This window comes from Nipponia nippon, unplaced genomic scaffold (assembly GCF_047370975.1).
Source record: "Nipponia nippon isolate SJK-2023a ecotype South Korea unplaced genomic scaffold, ASM4737097v1 scaffold_4, whole genome shotgun sequence".
NCBI lineage: Eukaryota > Metazoa > Chordata > Aves > Pelecaniformes > Threskiornithidae > Nipponia > Nipponia nippon.
This window is the reverse complement of record NW_028262358.1, coordinates 14,167,025-14,180,568: the sequence shown is the minus strand read 5'-3', so window position 1 is coordinate 14,180,568 and position 13,544 is coordinate 14,167,025. Positions and strand designations below refer to the sequence as shown.

General features: G+C 47.7%; 1 protein-coding gene across 1 annotated transcript in view; it reads right to left on the bottom strand.

Annotated features, from left to right (window-relative positions):
• LOC148053129 (uncharacterized) overlaps window positions 1-12,678 on the bottom strand; it is a 65,106-nt gene extending 52,428 nt beyond the window's left edge. Inside the window, exons 1-2 of the transcript XR_015708400.1 lie at window positions 11,751-12,678; window positions 2,091-2,180 (exon numbers count right to left, since the gene is read on the bottom strand). The gene's annotated coding sequence lies outside the window, so the exon portion shown is untranslated. The remainder of the gene's footprint in view (window positions 1-2,090; window positions 2,181-11,750) is intronic.
• Window positions 12,679-13,544: the final 866 nt, after the last annotated feature.

Here is a 13,544-nt window from a genome sequence, read left to right as displayed (position 1 = left end):
GATTGAACAGCTGCCCACAAGGGATCCCAAAATGAATGATCCTTACTTGCACTCAGTCACCGAGCCAGTGGAGGAGAGGGCTGCAAGTGTCCCAGCAGGCAGCACAGGAGGTGTGCGGCTGCCCACGTCCCCAGCACAAGCCCAGCTACAGGAGAGCAAGCTCTCCACCATCACTGCCATGCAGGCAGCTGCCTGACAACCCCACGCCAGCAGTAACCCCAGAGAGGGTAGACCTTCACTGCTGCAAATGGCACTGATCTTTCATGCTGTGAATGGGACAATCAATCTTGGGCTAATGCGGCTTGTTAAAGCAGCAGCCATCACACTGATGAAGCAGCACAGCTTGCATCCTGAAAGACTCACAGGGAGAATGTAGTTTCCTAGCTGCCACATTTAGGGGGATGAGCCCAGAGGTCCCAGATAACTAGGCTATTATAGAAATCTTAAAACACAGTAGACAAGCCTTACCCCAGTATCCCTGCCCACTCCCAAGGCTGGTTTTTCCTCCACCTTATATTTCCTTGGCATGTTCTTTACACATGCTATACTCCCTCCTTCCTTCTCCCGTGTTTAGTACAAGGGTCTTGTACTGCATCCCAGAATTTCAGAAGCAGCATCTGTTAAGTTCATAAGTCAAATCCATCCTGGTGGAAATCTAGCTTTTTATGGCACATAAGACACACTGGAAAATCCTTTGCATTAAATTACCCTGGTTATCCCATACCACACTGAACTTAGGGAAGTGATGCTGATCCTTTGGAGTCAGAAGGGTGAAGTCTCAAATACGAGAAAGACAGACTACTTTCAGGGTAATATTACCACAGCACAGGCAGGGGATAAAGTCAGAGCAAAGGATATTTGGACATATAGATAGATCAGCTCTTTCTTGATAGGGACGCTGTGCCTGCCTGTTTCATGCTAATGCCTCTGCTGTCCAAGATTTCTCTCCTTCTTCAATGTTTTCCTTTTGTTTGAGGCTCCCTGCCATCAGACTTCCAATAGCATTAATTTCTTCCCAAACACTGCTTGTCATGCTTCTTTTTGAAGCTCCTGTTAAGGATGTGACACAGCTCTGAACTTCTTTTTTTCTTTTGGGGGTGGGGGTTAATCATCAGATTTCAGATCTTTGCTATTAAAATCCATCAGACAACAAATGAATCTAGGTAGCGAGACAAGACTGTCACTTGTACGAAATCAATGTCATGGTGTTTTAGAAGCAAAATCCATTTACAGTTACATTACAAGAAAGAACATATCTAGGCCACTTATTTCAGTGCTGGTAATGCAAAACATCATTGCCTTCCTGAGACACGCACCATCAAACACCAGGTATACAGCACGTGCAGAAGATGAATATGAGCACACATTTTAGGTTTGGAAGATAGGGTGCTGGACATCACTTCCCAAGATTTTTGGATGAAGGCTTTTTTGTAGCTTACCAGTCACATTTCAAAGTTTAACTGGAAATAGTCCATGTTTAATCTGGTTCCACAGATCAGCTGGACTTGTTACCTTGTCCCATAACTACAGCAAATTGCTGACTCCACCTTGGAAACGCCTGTTCTGCAGAAATCTGCAGTTCTTGCAACAAATCCTCCATGAAAGCCATTATGGTACCAGGCTGAAATACATTCCCCTAGTGAGGAACAGTGTTTTCCAAATCTGATTCTAAAAAACATCATGTTAGGAGAAGCTGAACCCAGTGGGCTTGAAGACCCAAGGAGTTTCTCCTCACCAGTCTGTTTGCCACTTTTCCAATTTGTAGATGTCTTCACACAGCAAAGCACATGTCCCAAAGATGCAGATGCACACAAAACACAAGCAACTGGCCACACAGACCAACACGGACCAAGAACAGTGCCTTTACTGGCCCCCAGAAAACAAACAGCGGTACCCACATGAACATGAACAACATGAGCAGCCCCACCGGCTCCCCCCTTCCCCTCCAGCTGATCGGGACTGAAGGTCCCAGTGGACACACACAGTTCCTCACTCTCCTCATCCACAGGGACACGTGCATCAGCAGAAACCTCCAACCCCAGACATTTACTCCATCCAGACTCCATACTAAGATCATGAGTCTCACTTACCCTGTGTCCAGCCTTGGGCTTTCACATTCTGGTCTTCTACTCACGAACTAGTTGAGCTCGAAGTTTGCCAGTGAAACATATTCACAGGCACTGAGACAGAAAGAAAAAAAACTATGAATCAGGTTTAACATGAGGACAGGACAGGCTGAAGTGCAGACACAGGCCTCAGCCAGAAAAGCACACTGATCAGCAGCCTACTTACACACAGCTGGACCCTTTTACCCCCTCTCCGACCCATTCTCCCATGCTTGTTCCTCCCCAATTTGCTTTGATCCCTCCTTTCCCTGCATCTGGCCCTTCCCTTAAACATCCCATAATGTTTTGTACATTCCTACAATCCCCTTTAAGCATCCAATAATAAGCTTTACAGAATCCCGCAAGCCTCCTGAAATGTCCCATCACAGGTTTGCTCTTTCCGTGAGACCCGTGGTAATCTTCTTCCCTCTTTTTTCAGTTACTAGGCTCATGACTGAGAATTATGCACTAGGTTGGCCTTGGTCAAAAACCATATTGGGAATGTTAAAAATGTAATAGTGATGGGAGAGTGCCTGGAAGCATTGCCTTGCAGCGTTTCATTTATTGCTCTGCCTATGTGGTCTCTGTGCCTACAGCAGCCTGGGATTTTCACCTCCCAGTCGAGCTGAGAGGCAGCGGGTGTGGATGGCCACCAGAGAACTTCCCGGCACCACTGAGGGCAGCAGGCATGTTCCTGTGCCACTGTAAACCAGTGTAGCCCCACTGAAATCATGGAGCAAGCTCTGAGGTAGAGCAGAGGTACCTCGGGCAGTGATGGACACAGCCACCCACCTCGCCTGTCCCTGCAGAAGGCCAAAGCATGTTTTCCTGTGTCACCAGCCGAAAGGAGCAAAGTTCACAATCCCACAGTGAAAGGGCATGGTACAGCTCATTATTCCTAGGACACTCCACTTTTTCCCTGCAGCACAATCTTTCTGACTAGTAGCATAATTTTGGCTGGAGTCCCCCATCCCAGGGGCTGGTGCAAGATGTTGTGCAATCTGGGATTCAAGAGGCGGTTGCAGCCAGGCTGAGCAAAGGCAGAAGTGGTGGCTCTCGACCTGCTGGGCACCATCTGCCTCTGTCACCCAAACAGACACAGTGTGCCAAGCAGAAAAAGCTTTTCTCTCCTTCCTGCCCTCATTCCCAAAAGTGACAACCATCTCAGGACATCCCCAGCTTCACGGCTCCTGGGTATCCATGGGTCAGCAAGCACACTCTTCCAGCAAAGCTGCCTTGATCTCAGTACAGGCCACGGAGAGAACATGAACCCCAGAGACATGCTTGAGGAGCGCAAAAGTCCCAAATGCTCACACTAAATCTCTGTCCTGACAATAAACCACAGTTCATCCACCACTCCAGCAGCCTGTCTTGCTTTTCCAGCCTCACAGTACAGCCTGCTGTTTCCCACATCCATCAAATTTAACTGCTTGAAATTCAGCCACAGCTGACAGGAGGAGATGCTGTGCACATGGATCCCAGGCTTCCAGTTAATGGCATAAATTGTTGCCACCTCTCCCTCTTGCTGAGCAATCACAGTCAGAAAGCTATGAAAGGGATATAACTCTCAGCAGGCATGCCCTTTGCAGAGCCTGGCATTTGGGTTGTTCTGGTCTCCTACTAGCAATGGCAAAATAGTAGTAGATGGCTTAGTTCAATGCCATGAGTTCCCCACTGTTTGCTTAGCTCCCTGCCACCCATTTGCAGCCTACTTTAGTAGCATGGAGTTCATTCCTGGTTTGCTACAGAAGCAACCACAAAGAACCTTTGGAAGTCCAGAACAGGAGTCAGGGTCTTTTCTTCTTTTGGATTTATTGTTGTTGCTTTCCTTGTTTTGTTTTTCCGAGCCAAATATTCACTAAGAGATGTTCTCAGTATCCTCTGTGGCAACATGTGAATTTTGCAAACCACCTTTAAAGTTAAGTCTTTAGAGCTGGATGTCTACTCTCCACCCGCCTGCAAACCTACAGCCAGGCTCACCAGATGGCCTGTGAAACAGGCTGCAAAAAAATGCAAAAGCTTTGTTGGTTATTAGCCACGCTATTATGGGGATCTAACAGCCTGGGTCAGGAACCGTTTGCCACTTCAGAGAGCAAACACAACATTATCGCAACAGGCAGTAACTGCAGCAGCACCGAGCATGAGGCTACCCGTTCCCTGCACGACTGCCAGCGACGAGGGAAGCTGCAACTTGAGGCGCTGATGCAGACAAAATCCCGGCAAATGGCAGGGTGCACGGAAGCATCTCGTCTTTTCCCCAGCCTGATCTAGCGTGGGCTGAAGCCAGTAGGAGAGGATTGCCATGTCACAGAAGGGAAACTGAGGAAAGAAGAGGTGGGTCAGCCTCTCCCCCTCAAGGTATGCACACAACTTTATCTTAGGGCATATTCACCAAGCACCCAACGTGCTCTGCCCAGCCAAGGTGCAAGTGCATGGTGGGTGCAGAGCAGCTGGGGGGGTCTCTCCTGGGCAAGAGTGACCCTGCACGTTTGAAGTTTAAAATCAACTTCTTCCTGATAGTCCATGTTACCTGGAGTCTCCTATTAAAGAGGCTTTGCTTTTAGCAGCTTTTGGAAAAGACCCTGTTGATTTGTTGTCTGTGAGCTACAGCCATCAGCCTGAAGACTACAACATTCAGAAGGACTATAAGACAGTTCTTTCTTGTGCCACATAGACTGATTGATTTAGTGTAAGCACTAGGAAATACAGCTGCTCCTCTGCAGTGACATTTTGGACACACGCTTTGGCTTAATCTCTTTGGAGAATGCACAGAATCATTAAAAAAACAGACACAAACCCCATGGCCAGTGCAAAGAGTTCAGTATCTTTGACTTAGGACAGGCTCAAGGAAACTCCTTCCGTGATGAGACTTTCCAAGTGTCCTCTGTCCAGGCACAGACAGTATGCAAAGGCACGTCATCAAAGTAGGTACGTGCATTAGGATTAAACTCAGGATAGAGTCTCGATCCTGTAAGTTGCCTCATATAGGCAGGCTGCTGTCCCTGTCCGCAGCCTATTGCAGAATCAGGACCTCCTTGAACAGCAAGATGAACCAGTTCAGGGAGAAGAGCCAGATCGGTTGTTACCATTCATGTCACTGTTTGAGGGCCCGGAGGCAGTACGTCCTCCCTGTTACAGCAAATTGCTCTCAGCGCCAACAGCCCACATCCAGCACACCCCATGCACCTTCTTAACTCAGAACGATGCTGTCTATTTTTCTAGCAAACATTCACGGCCCTCACACTTCCTTCGCTCAGGGCTTTGCACCTCAGCTGAATTTAGATCAGCTGCCTGCCATGATCAATGAGGCAAACTAACCACTGCTGTCCCCCTGGACTTCCCTGCTGTCAGCCTGCTGGCTGCAAGGGAGTCTCTCTGGGCCAGATGCTGATGGTTTTATTCACAGCCATTTCCTCTCCCCACAGCTTGCTGCAGGCACAGTGTAATACTCGCTTCTGCACATCCAATAGCATCTGACTCGTTTACAGCCAAATGAAACCTTGGGATCTGCTCATACAGGAAAGCCCCCCAGAAAGCTGAGTAAAGCCCCACACAGGCTCATGCAAGCAAGCCACCTTTCTCCTGTAAGGTAACTTGTAAAGATAACATGATTTGCCCCTCTCTGTGAAAAACGTGTCCCCAGTGCTGAATCTGCCTGTATTTAACTTCCCAGAACCGTGTCAGCATGCCCTCCATCGTCAGCAGCAGCGTATTCGTCATCTGCAGACACAGAACCGTTTAGTCACTAATGGAAGCAATTTCTGCCTCCCTGATGCTGATGTTCATCCAGCCACGTGCAGCCCGAGGCTCTGACAAAGCAATGCTCCTTCATGACTGCCCCAACAGAGCAGCACCCACACACTGAAGGTCCGCAGGGTCAGAGACCCATCCCTGCCTACACAAACCACTGTATTTGCAGCAATGTCTCCATGCCCAGCTCTGGTCTGAACATCTCCTGTCCATCCTCTCTCACACCCCCCTCTGGGGTGTTGTCTGCATGCATCCTAGCACTTGTTTTACCCCAGGAACGTCTAAATTAATACGCCTGTGTCACCCTCACGTCACCAGCGTGACTTCCAAATGCAATGTGAAAGCTGGAGATGTTCAAGATGTGAGTCAGGAGGCTGGTTTCCTTTTCCATGCCCTCTCCAGGGAGAGAAAGGCAGGCACCTTTCAAGAACAAGCCACAGGAAAGGCATGAGTCTGGAGGCCCCCCCACCTCTCCACTAGTGATAGAAGGATGCTCAGGGCAAGGCTTTACAAATAAGCACTGGAACAGGTCTGGGTTTAGCATTTTAGCATCAGTCACATCATTGGGGTTGTGGTCCCCTTCTGTTCCAGGAATTAAGTGGTTTTTTAGACCCACCATCCTAATGAGATGGAGTTGTCTAAGAACAATCATAGCCCGTTTCTCAGCCAGTGGAAACAGCAGTAATTCTCAGTGTGCCCCACTTTACCCTTGCTGAAGGGTTCATTTATGGCCCAGGTGAGTTGGAAAAGACTTCATATTCTCCTCCCCTTGATTAAGTACTCCTCTTGAAAAGCAAGGTTAAAAGTGTTTATGAGCAGCATAGGACTTAAACTATTTCTCACATTCTACTACACTTTATGGCTTCCTGGACACAGCAATAAAAGCAAGGACCCTACAGGAAGCATTCCTGCCAGCAGCAGAGACCATACACAGAACATTGTGCACGGACAGACACACACACTCACGCAGGGTCCCACTGGTAAATTGCTAGCTCTGTCCCCAGGCTTTGGCATGGGACAAGTGACAGTCCCAGACTACCCGACACATGGGGCTCGCGGGATCCGGGGTGTCCCTCTGCAGAAACCACTGCCAGGGAACAGAGAAACGGGTGGTGGGGGGATGTGATTTGCAAATAAACACCTCTCTGAATTTCAATGACCCCAATATGTACCTAACCACTGACATTTTAAGAGGCACTATATAACTAGTGAGTAAAAAAAACTTTTTTTAGGTCTATTACCATGAAAAACGTGAAGGGACTTTATTGACTGGTAATTAAAATCTTATCCCTTTTGGTAGCATATGGCAACCAAGGAACAGGCATTTTTGTTAAGGATATAGAAGCCAAACTGCACTAGCAATAACTGTGTTTTATCTTCCTGGGAATGCACAATAAAAGATTCAGATCTTATAGCTGAACTTTGTAAAAGGCACCAGTAATCAAAATTCAGTATGGAATCTTATCAAACATTAATTTTAAAGCTGCTAATATTTAAAGACCTGCTTTTGTGTCTGTCATTTTTATTCTGAGATGTTTTACTTGTCTCGTTTTAATGATCTGATGGTGAAATGGAGATGAAAATGGACATGAAAATTACCCAGAATTTCTCTCAAAGCTTGCTCAATGTGACTATCAAAAAGATGCTCTGTGCTGCATGTGCACGTGGGTCAGAATGAATTTTGGGGATTTATTGTTCTCAATGCGGGTGGACGAAAAGATGAGAAAGAAAACTGCGGAAGGGATGGAAAAATTACAATAATAACTAGTGTTCCCAGCGCCATGCCCAATTTGAATCAGAAAACCGTAAATCAGTAAAAGCCCACCCCAAAGACCATCAGCGGCTATGCAAAGGCTCCCCCAGCATTGGAAGAGAAGGGGAAGGTCACAAATTGGATTGGAGCCACTGCTTGTAGACAAGGCTGAAATAGCCACTACGCTTAGCCTTTCAGGATCTGAGTCTGGTTCCAGCTGTGCTTTTCCAGGAGTCATTCAGCTGATGAGATGTCCTAAACCTTCACAGACAGAAGGGTTTCATCCTGCTCTCCATCTCCTACATCCCCTCACGGCCTTGTTGGGGAATGAATTCTGCCATGTTCAGCGAAAAAGAGAGTTCTCTGCAGTCGTCCAATTTAAGCCTTCTCAAACGCATTTTTAGTTTTATTAAGCAAGCCTTCCCTAAGACACTGCCAGAAGAATCCGGATCTTGCATTCGTAAAGCTAAGATATTGCTACCAATAAAAATAAATAGATGGCAATTACTAAGAAATTACATTTAGACCAAAAACGACTGAATTTATTACCCTCTGAATGTGTGCAGCATAAAATGCAGCAATACAGAAGTTTAAGGAGAAGAGGTGGGCAAAGAAACTTCTCTTTCCTTTTAATGATGCAGCCAGGAACAAGCCAAGCTCAAATAATAACTGAAATCTGAAGCTGTATGTGACCAGCGCCTCTAAGTACAGAGCTCCTGTACAGATAACAGAGCAGTTCAGCAAGTGGTAAAATGCAAATAGATCAGAGACGACTACGCATTAAATGAGGCCACCAGGCTGGGAAAGATCCTGTTGGAGAGCTGTCTTCTGTTAAATTTTATGCTCTACAGCCAACAGGCTTTATCCAAAATCTAGCGACGCTCTTTCCACTGACATACCCAGGCTTTGGCTACAAGGCCTTGTCGCAGGTCAAAGCAATTTGCTCCACCTGTTGAGTGTAATTCATGTGGGATGCCCTTGAAGGGTGGACAAGGTTATCAAGCCCAAAAGTACTTCCAGGGGTATATGGGTCCCTCCACTTCAGGAAGGAAAATCAACCACTCTGGTGTAAAAGCGCTCTTAGACCTTTATCACTGCATTTCTGCCTGTGGGCACCATACTGTAACCGGTAATGTGAACCAAGCAGTGGTATGCTCCCACACAGTACAGCCCAGACCACTTCCAGATTAATAATGCCAGCTTCCAACACTGTGTGGGTTCTTTTAATACAACATTGCTAAAATACCGTAGAAATTAAAAGAAAAGAAAAAAAGAGCATCTAAAAGCCGGGAAATTTTAAATTACAGTTCCCACAGGTTATCTCTGAATTTGTAGTCTCTGAAAACCTCATCTGACTACTGTGGAAATATGAGGTAAATATTTCTCTAAAATGAGAATGGTTTCCTGGTTAGCAGTGGCAGTGCAATAGCTTACAAAAGACACTCTGAAAGTTTCCAGTATGGACATGTCCTTGAAAAATGAAGAACTGTCCAAAAACAAAGGTTGCACAAATTATCTTACATCTGCCCCTTTGACTGGCCTTGTGTCCACCCACCCTATTCAATGACCACATTAAGCCATTTGCTGGATAATGGTGACTTTCAATGAATCTAGCAAACTCTGGCTCAGGCCGCAAGCTGGGAGCGGGAGATGCCTTTACCTTCACTGCTCAGCAGGTTCAAGAAAAGTTTTCATTTTGTCCAGAACAAAAATTATTTTCTTGAAATATGGAGTTCATTTGAAGAATTGGACAACTCATTAGTCACACTGCTCTGTTAACTCTGCTGGCAGCCTTCTCTGCCCTTGCTTCCACCCAGCTCATCCAGGGATGTGGCCCTGGGAGACCCTGGTGCGCAGGTCTTCAGCTGATTTGTTAAATGCCCGCTGCTCAGCTTCCTCACCTTCTTGGACCCATTGGTCCTTTCTCTTCCAGATATATCCAACCCAAGATGGGCTCTGTCCTACGAGCACAGCTGAAGAGGTGCAGCACTTCCCACACATACACACAGACCGACTGCTTGGTCCCCTTGTATCTAATGCCCTTGCATGAAGTCCCAAAATTCTCCTGCCGTGGTGCCTGCAGGTTGTTAAAGACATGTCCCCTTAATTTAAAGACTCACAGTGAGGGAGAACCCAGTCCCTTGGCAATCAGTCTCAATGGCCAATTACTCTCTTAAAAATCTACATTGTATTTCCAGGTTGATTTTTGCTGACTTCAATTTCCAGACACTGGGTATTACATCTTTTCCTCTTAAGAAGCCCTCTAAAACCTCCTCTCCCTGGGCAGTCATTTCATCAGACTTCTTTTTGACACAGTCAATAGGCTTGCAGTCTTATTTAGGCAGCACAACACAGTGGGGTCCCAGTCCTGGCCCTGTTCCTCCTGTCCCTGTAGTTCTCCTTCAGCTCCAGGAAAATATCTAGCTCCCATTTGGCAAGGACTAGGGCAAAAAAGGCCACATGGAATACAAATTAACTACAAAAATGTGCTTTGTAATCAGCCTGTTACTCCTCTAAAAGCGCCTGTTCTTTATTGTGAGTTGTATAGGAATCTTCTGTAAGGGAACATCTCCCACTGTTGCAATGGAGAGATCTCAGGGAGATCCCTGGGTTTTGTGGATTGTTTGGTTTGGTTTTTTTAAGAGGGAGAGAGACTTACATGTGTTGTGAACACAGGTCTGTTTAGCTGATACAGAAGGCAGGTGACAACTGTGATTTCCATGAAGGCAGCCTGTATTGCTGCGTGGATGCAGCTGAAGGTGATGCAACGGTGCTTGGGTAGTCCAGTACTTTCCCTCCAATCCCCAGGGCAGAACAGTACATCTTGCCCTCCCATAGGCAGGACGTGAAGCGTGCATCTGGGGGGAGCGCTCATGCTCCTCCGACCACAATGCCACTGAGGTCCTGTGCTGGGGGCCTTTGTTCTGATGTCTTGTACACAGCCAGAGCCTTGAAGAAAGGCTTTCTTCAAGGACTGTGGAGCTCTGGAACTGGAAAGGTATGACAGCTTCTTCATATACCTAATGAAAAGTCTATATTTGGCTTAGGCTACCTACACACCAGCTTAACCTGCTCTCCCCAAAAGTGTCTCAAGCCACCTTCCTACTTTGACATCTCTATAAACCCAGATATCCCTAGCTCTTCCTGGACTGGACAACTTGAGACCCTGTTCCCAGTACTCCCCATCATACTGTGTTGAAGTGGGGTTCAAGGCCAGGGTTTGTAGCAGCATGATCAGGATGTTCTTACAGACAAGGACCAACACACAGCAAGTGAAAATGCTTGCTAGGAACACTATGCCCCATTGATTCAACCTGCAGTGGTACTGCAGGCTCCAGATTTCCTTCTCTTATCTGCACCAAGTCTATCCACGTTCAGCCTCTCTGACTTTCCAGAGAGTGTCACAAAGACCTGTTGCCCACATTCTGCAGGGTCAGGAGGATGGAAAGCATTATTAGAGACTTGCTTGCGTGGGCTTTCATGGTGTCCCCACAGCCTGTGTCAGGGAGCGGCAAGAGTGGGGCTGTTCCCTGAGGGAAGGGGAGCTGGGACCCCAGGGTGATAGCAAGACACGGCAGTGTCCTCACCAACCAGTCCCACAGTGCCTGAACACAGAGAGTAGAGCAGGTCCAGTGACATTACCCAAGGTAATGCCACGGTCTAGTGATCCCCAGACAGGTCTGTGATGAAGAGGCAGACTGACGGTCAAGCTGGGAAGCCACATCAGCAAAGCAACACGAAGATCAGAAAGGTATCAGGCCAGGCACAGGCATACCTACAGCACAGCTCAGGCAAGGACCGGAGTCAAGGACCGGACTTCATGCAGGTCCACAGCCAAGGAGAGGAGATGCCAACAAGGCTTCTCACTGTTCTTTCTCACATGGCTCTTTTTCAAATCTTGTGTCCCCAGTCTGACCCCAGGTTATAGCGGCACCAGATCACACCGGACATTAAGCATGGCAGCCAGACCCCTCGGAGGGGTAGGGGATGAGGCTGCAGATACCCCAAGCCACAGTGAGGCCAAATGGCCAAATCTGCTGAGACAGGCACCACGCAGCTCCACCGCTCCCCCTTCCATAGACGAGCTTGTGCACCAAACCTTTCAGACCCTTATTGCACACGTGCCAGACGTATACACTTACCAGACACAGCATTTCTGTAACCCTTCCCTCGCTGCTCTCCAACGATCCAGCACGGCATTTTTAGGAGAGCTGGCCTCCTCCCAAGAACACCAAGCTCAGAAGGCCCTCAGGTATGCTCCAATTCTTCCTCCAGCAGCGACATCCTCTCTGCCCTGTGGATCCAACCTCTGATTTCTTCTTTAAATCAGCATGCTCCCCCATTCCCGCTCACAGCTTCATGCAGATTTTCTCAAGGTTATTTTGCAGCTGGGCTTCGTGCAATGTGACCCTCCGTATGGAAAACTCCCTCTATGCAAAACCATTATTCCTGCTTCCCCTGCTCTGCTGCAGTGGAACAGCTCACACCCCTGCTCCCTGAAGGATCAGAGCACTTGGAAAGAGGGGGAGGTGAGGAGAGCCCTTGGCTCTGACTTTCTTAGGGGAGAAAGAGCAGGCAGGAGGCATGGGCATGGAAAACATTCATCCTCCTTGCTCAGAGCACTGGTGCAGGCATTGCTTTCAGACACAGTCGGTCCTGGTTTGGTTTCCCAGCTGTGTGTGGAGAATTGCCTTTCCTGCTGCTTTTTTTCAGTAGTCAGATCACACGGGCAGCACTTGCTTGTCAGGGCACCACTTGCCTCATTCCAGGGTAAGGCTGGTCCTGGTCCCACCTGGTTCCCCCTTTCCAGGGAAAACCCACACTCACCAGATTTATCGTTCCTCCCAGCTGGAGCCAGTGTTTGCCCAATCTCTGTATTTCTCTAGGTCCCTCTTTTTCTTGTTTGGCCCTTGCTGGTGACAGTAACCTGCAGCTCTGCCCTCCCTGACTCAGGAGGGCAGGCTCATTGTGTCGGCCTTCCCAACCCAAGTGCTGACGGCTTGGCTTCACCCCTTCTAGATGAGCTGAGTCAGGAACAGGGTTTACTGCCATCCCCCAGCACGCATTTACTCCAGCCCAAGAGATAACCCTGACATGCTGTCACATAGGCATTTATATACTGCCTGGATATTGCTTGAGAGAAGTTTTCAAGCCTAATCCAGTGTCAGGGCAATGAACAGTTGTTGATGTGTTCACACTGTCTGCAACTGCTAATAACAGAGCTCAGGCCTCTGGATGGGGTTTTGTATGTGATAGGACTGACACACAAGGTATCCCAGTAGGCTGACAGCCGGCTTCTCAATTCCCAAAAGCTCCTCATTAATAGCTGCACTTTCTGCATAACAAAACGAAACAAATCCAGAACAAAGCAAAACATTTCCTGTTCACACACATATGCAAGAGCCCTTCATGAGCTGGCTTTCAGTACTCAGTTGCTTCTCCCATTTAAACTGATCTACAGAAGACAGACAATAAAATAGAATTAAATAGGTGCTGACTTACAGGTCACAGGCCCTGTAAATCAAGAGAAAGCCTTCCTAGTTACTGACTCTGGCTTTCTTGCAGGTCTGCAGAGTTTAGCAGTGTGGTCCCAGAGCTGAGGTCAGGCAGACACACCAAGCTATTGGAGATGATTTACCATTTGACGCTAATTAGATCTAAAGGAACCTCTAGGATAGAAACTGCATTTGCAGCAACAGGAGGTTCATGTTTAGCTCAGCACCGAGCGCTTTCATGAATGATGCATTTTCCATTCCATGCCTGCGAGTCCAGAGAGAGGGAAATGATCTCCTTTGCTTCTGGCTGAATCCCAAAAGGGTCTATCCTGTGCCAGGCTCTGCCTGCTCCAAGGTCAATGCATGTCATCTTTTATCAACCCCAAGAGGGACCCCTGTCCACAGTGCAGCACTGGGCACGCAGGGTCCTGGACCCTCAGC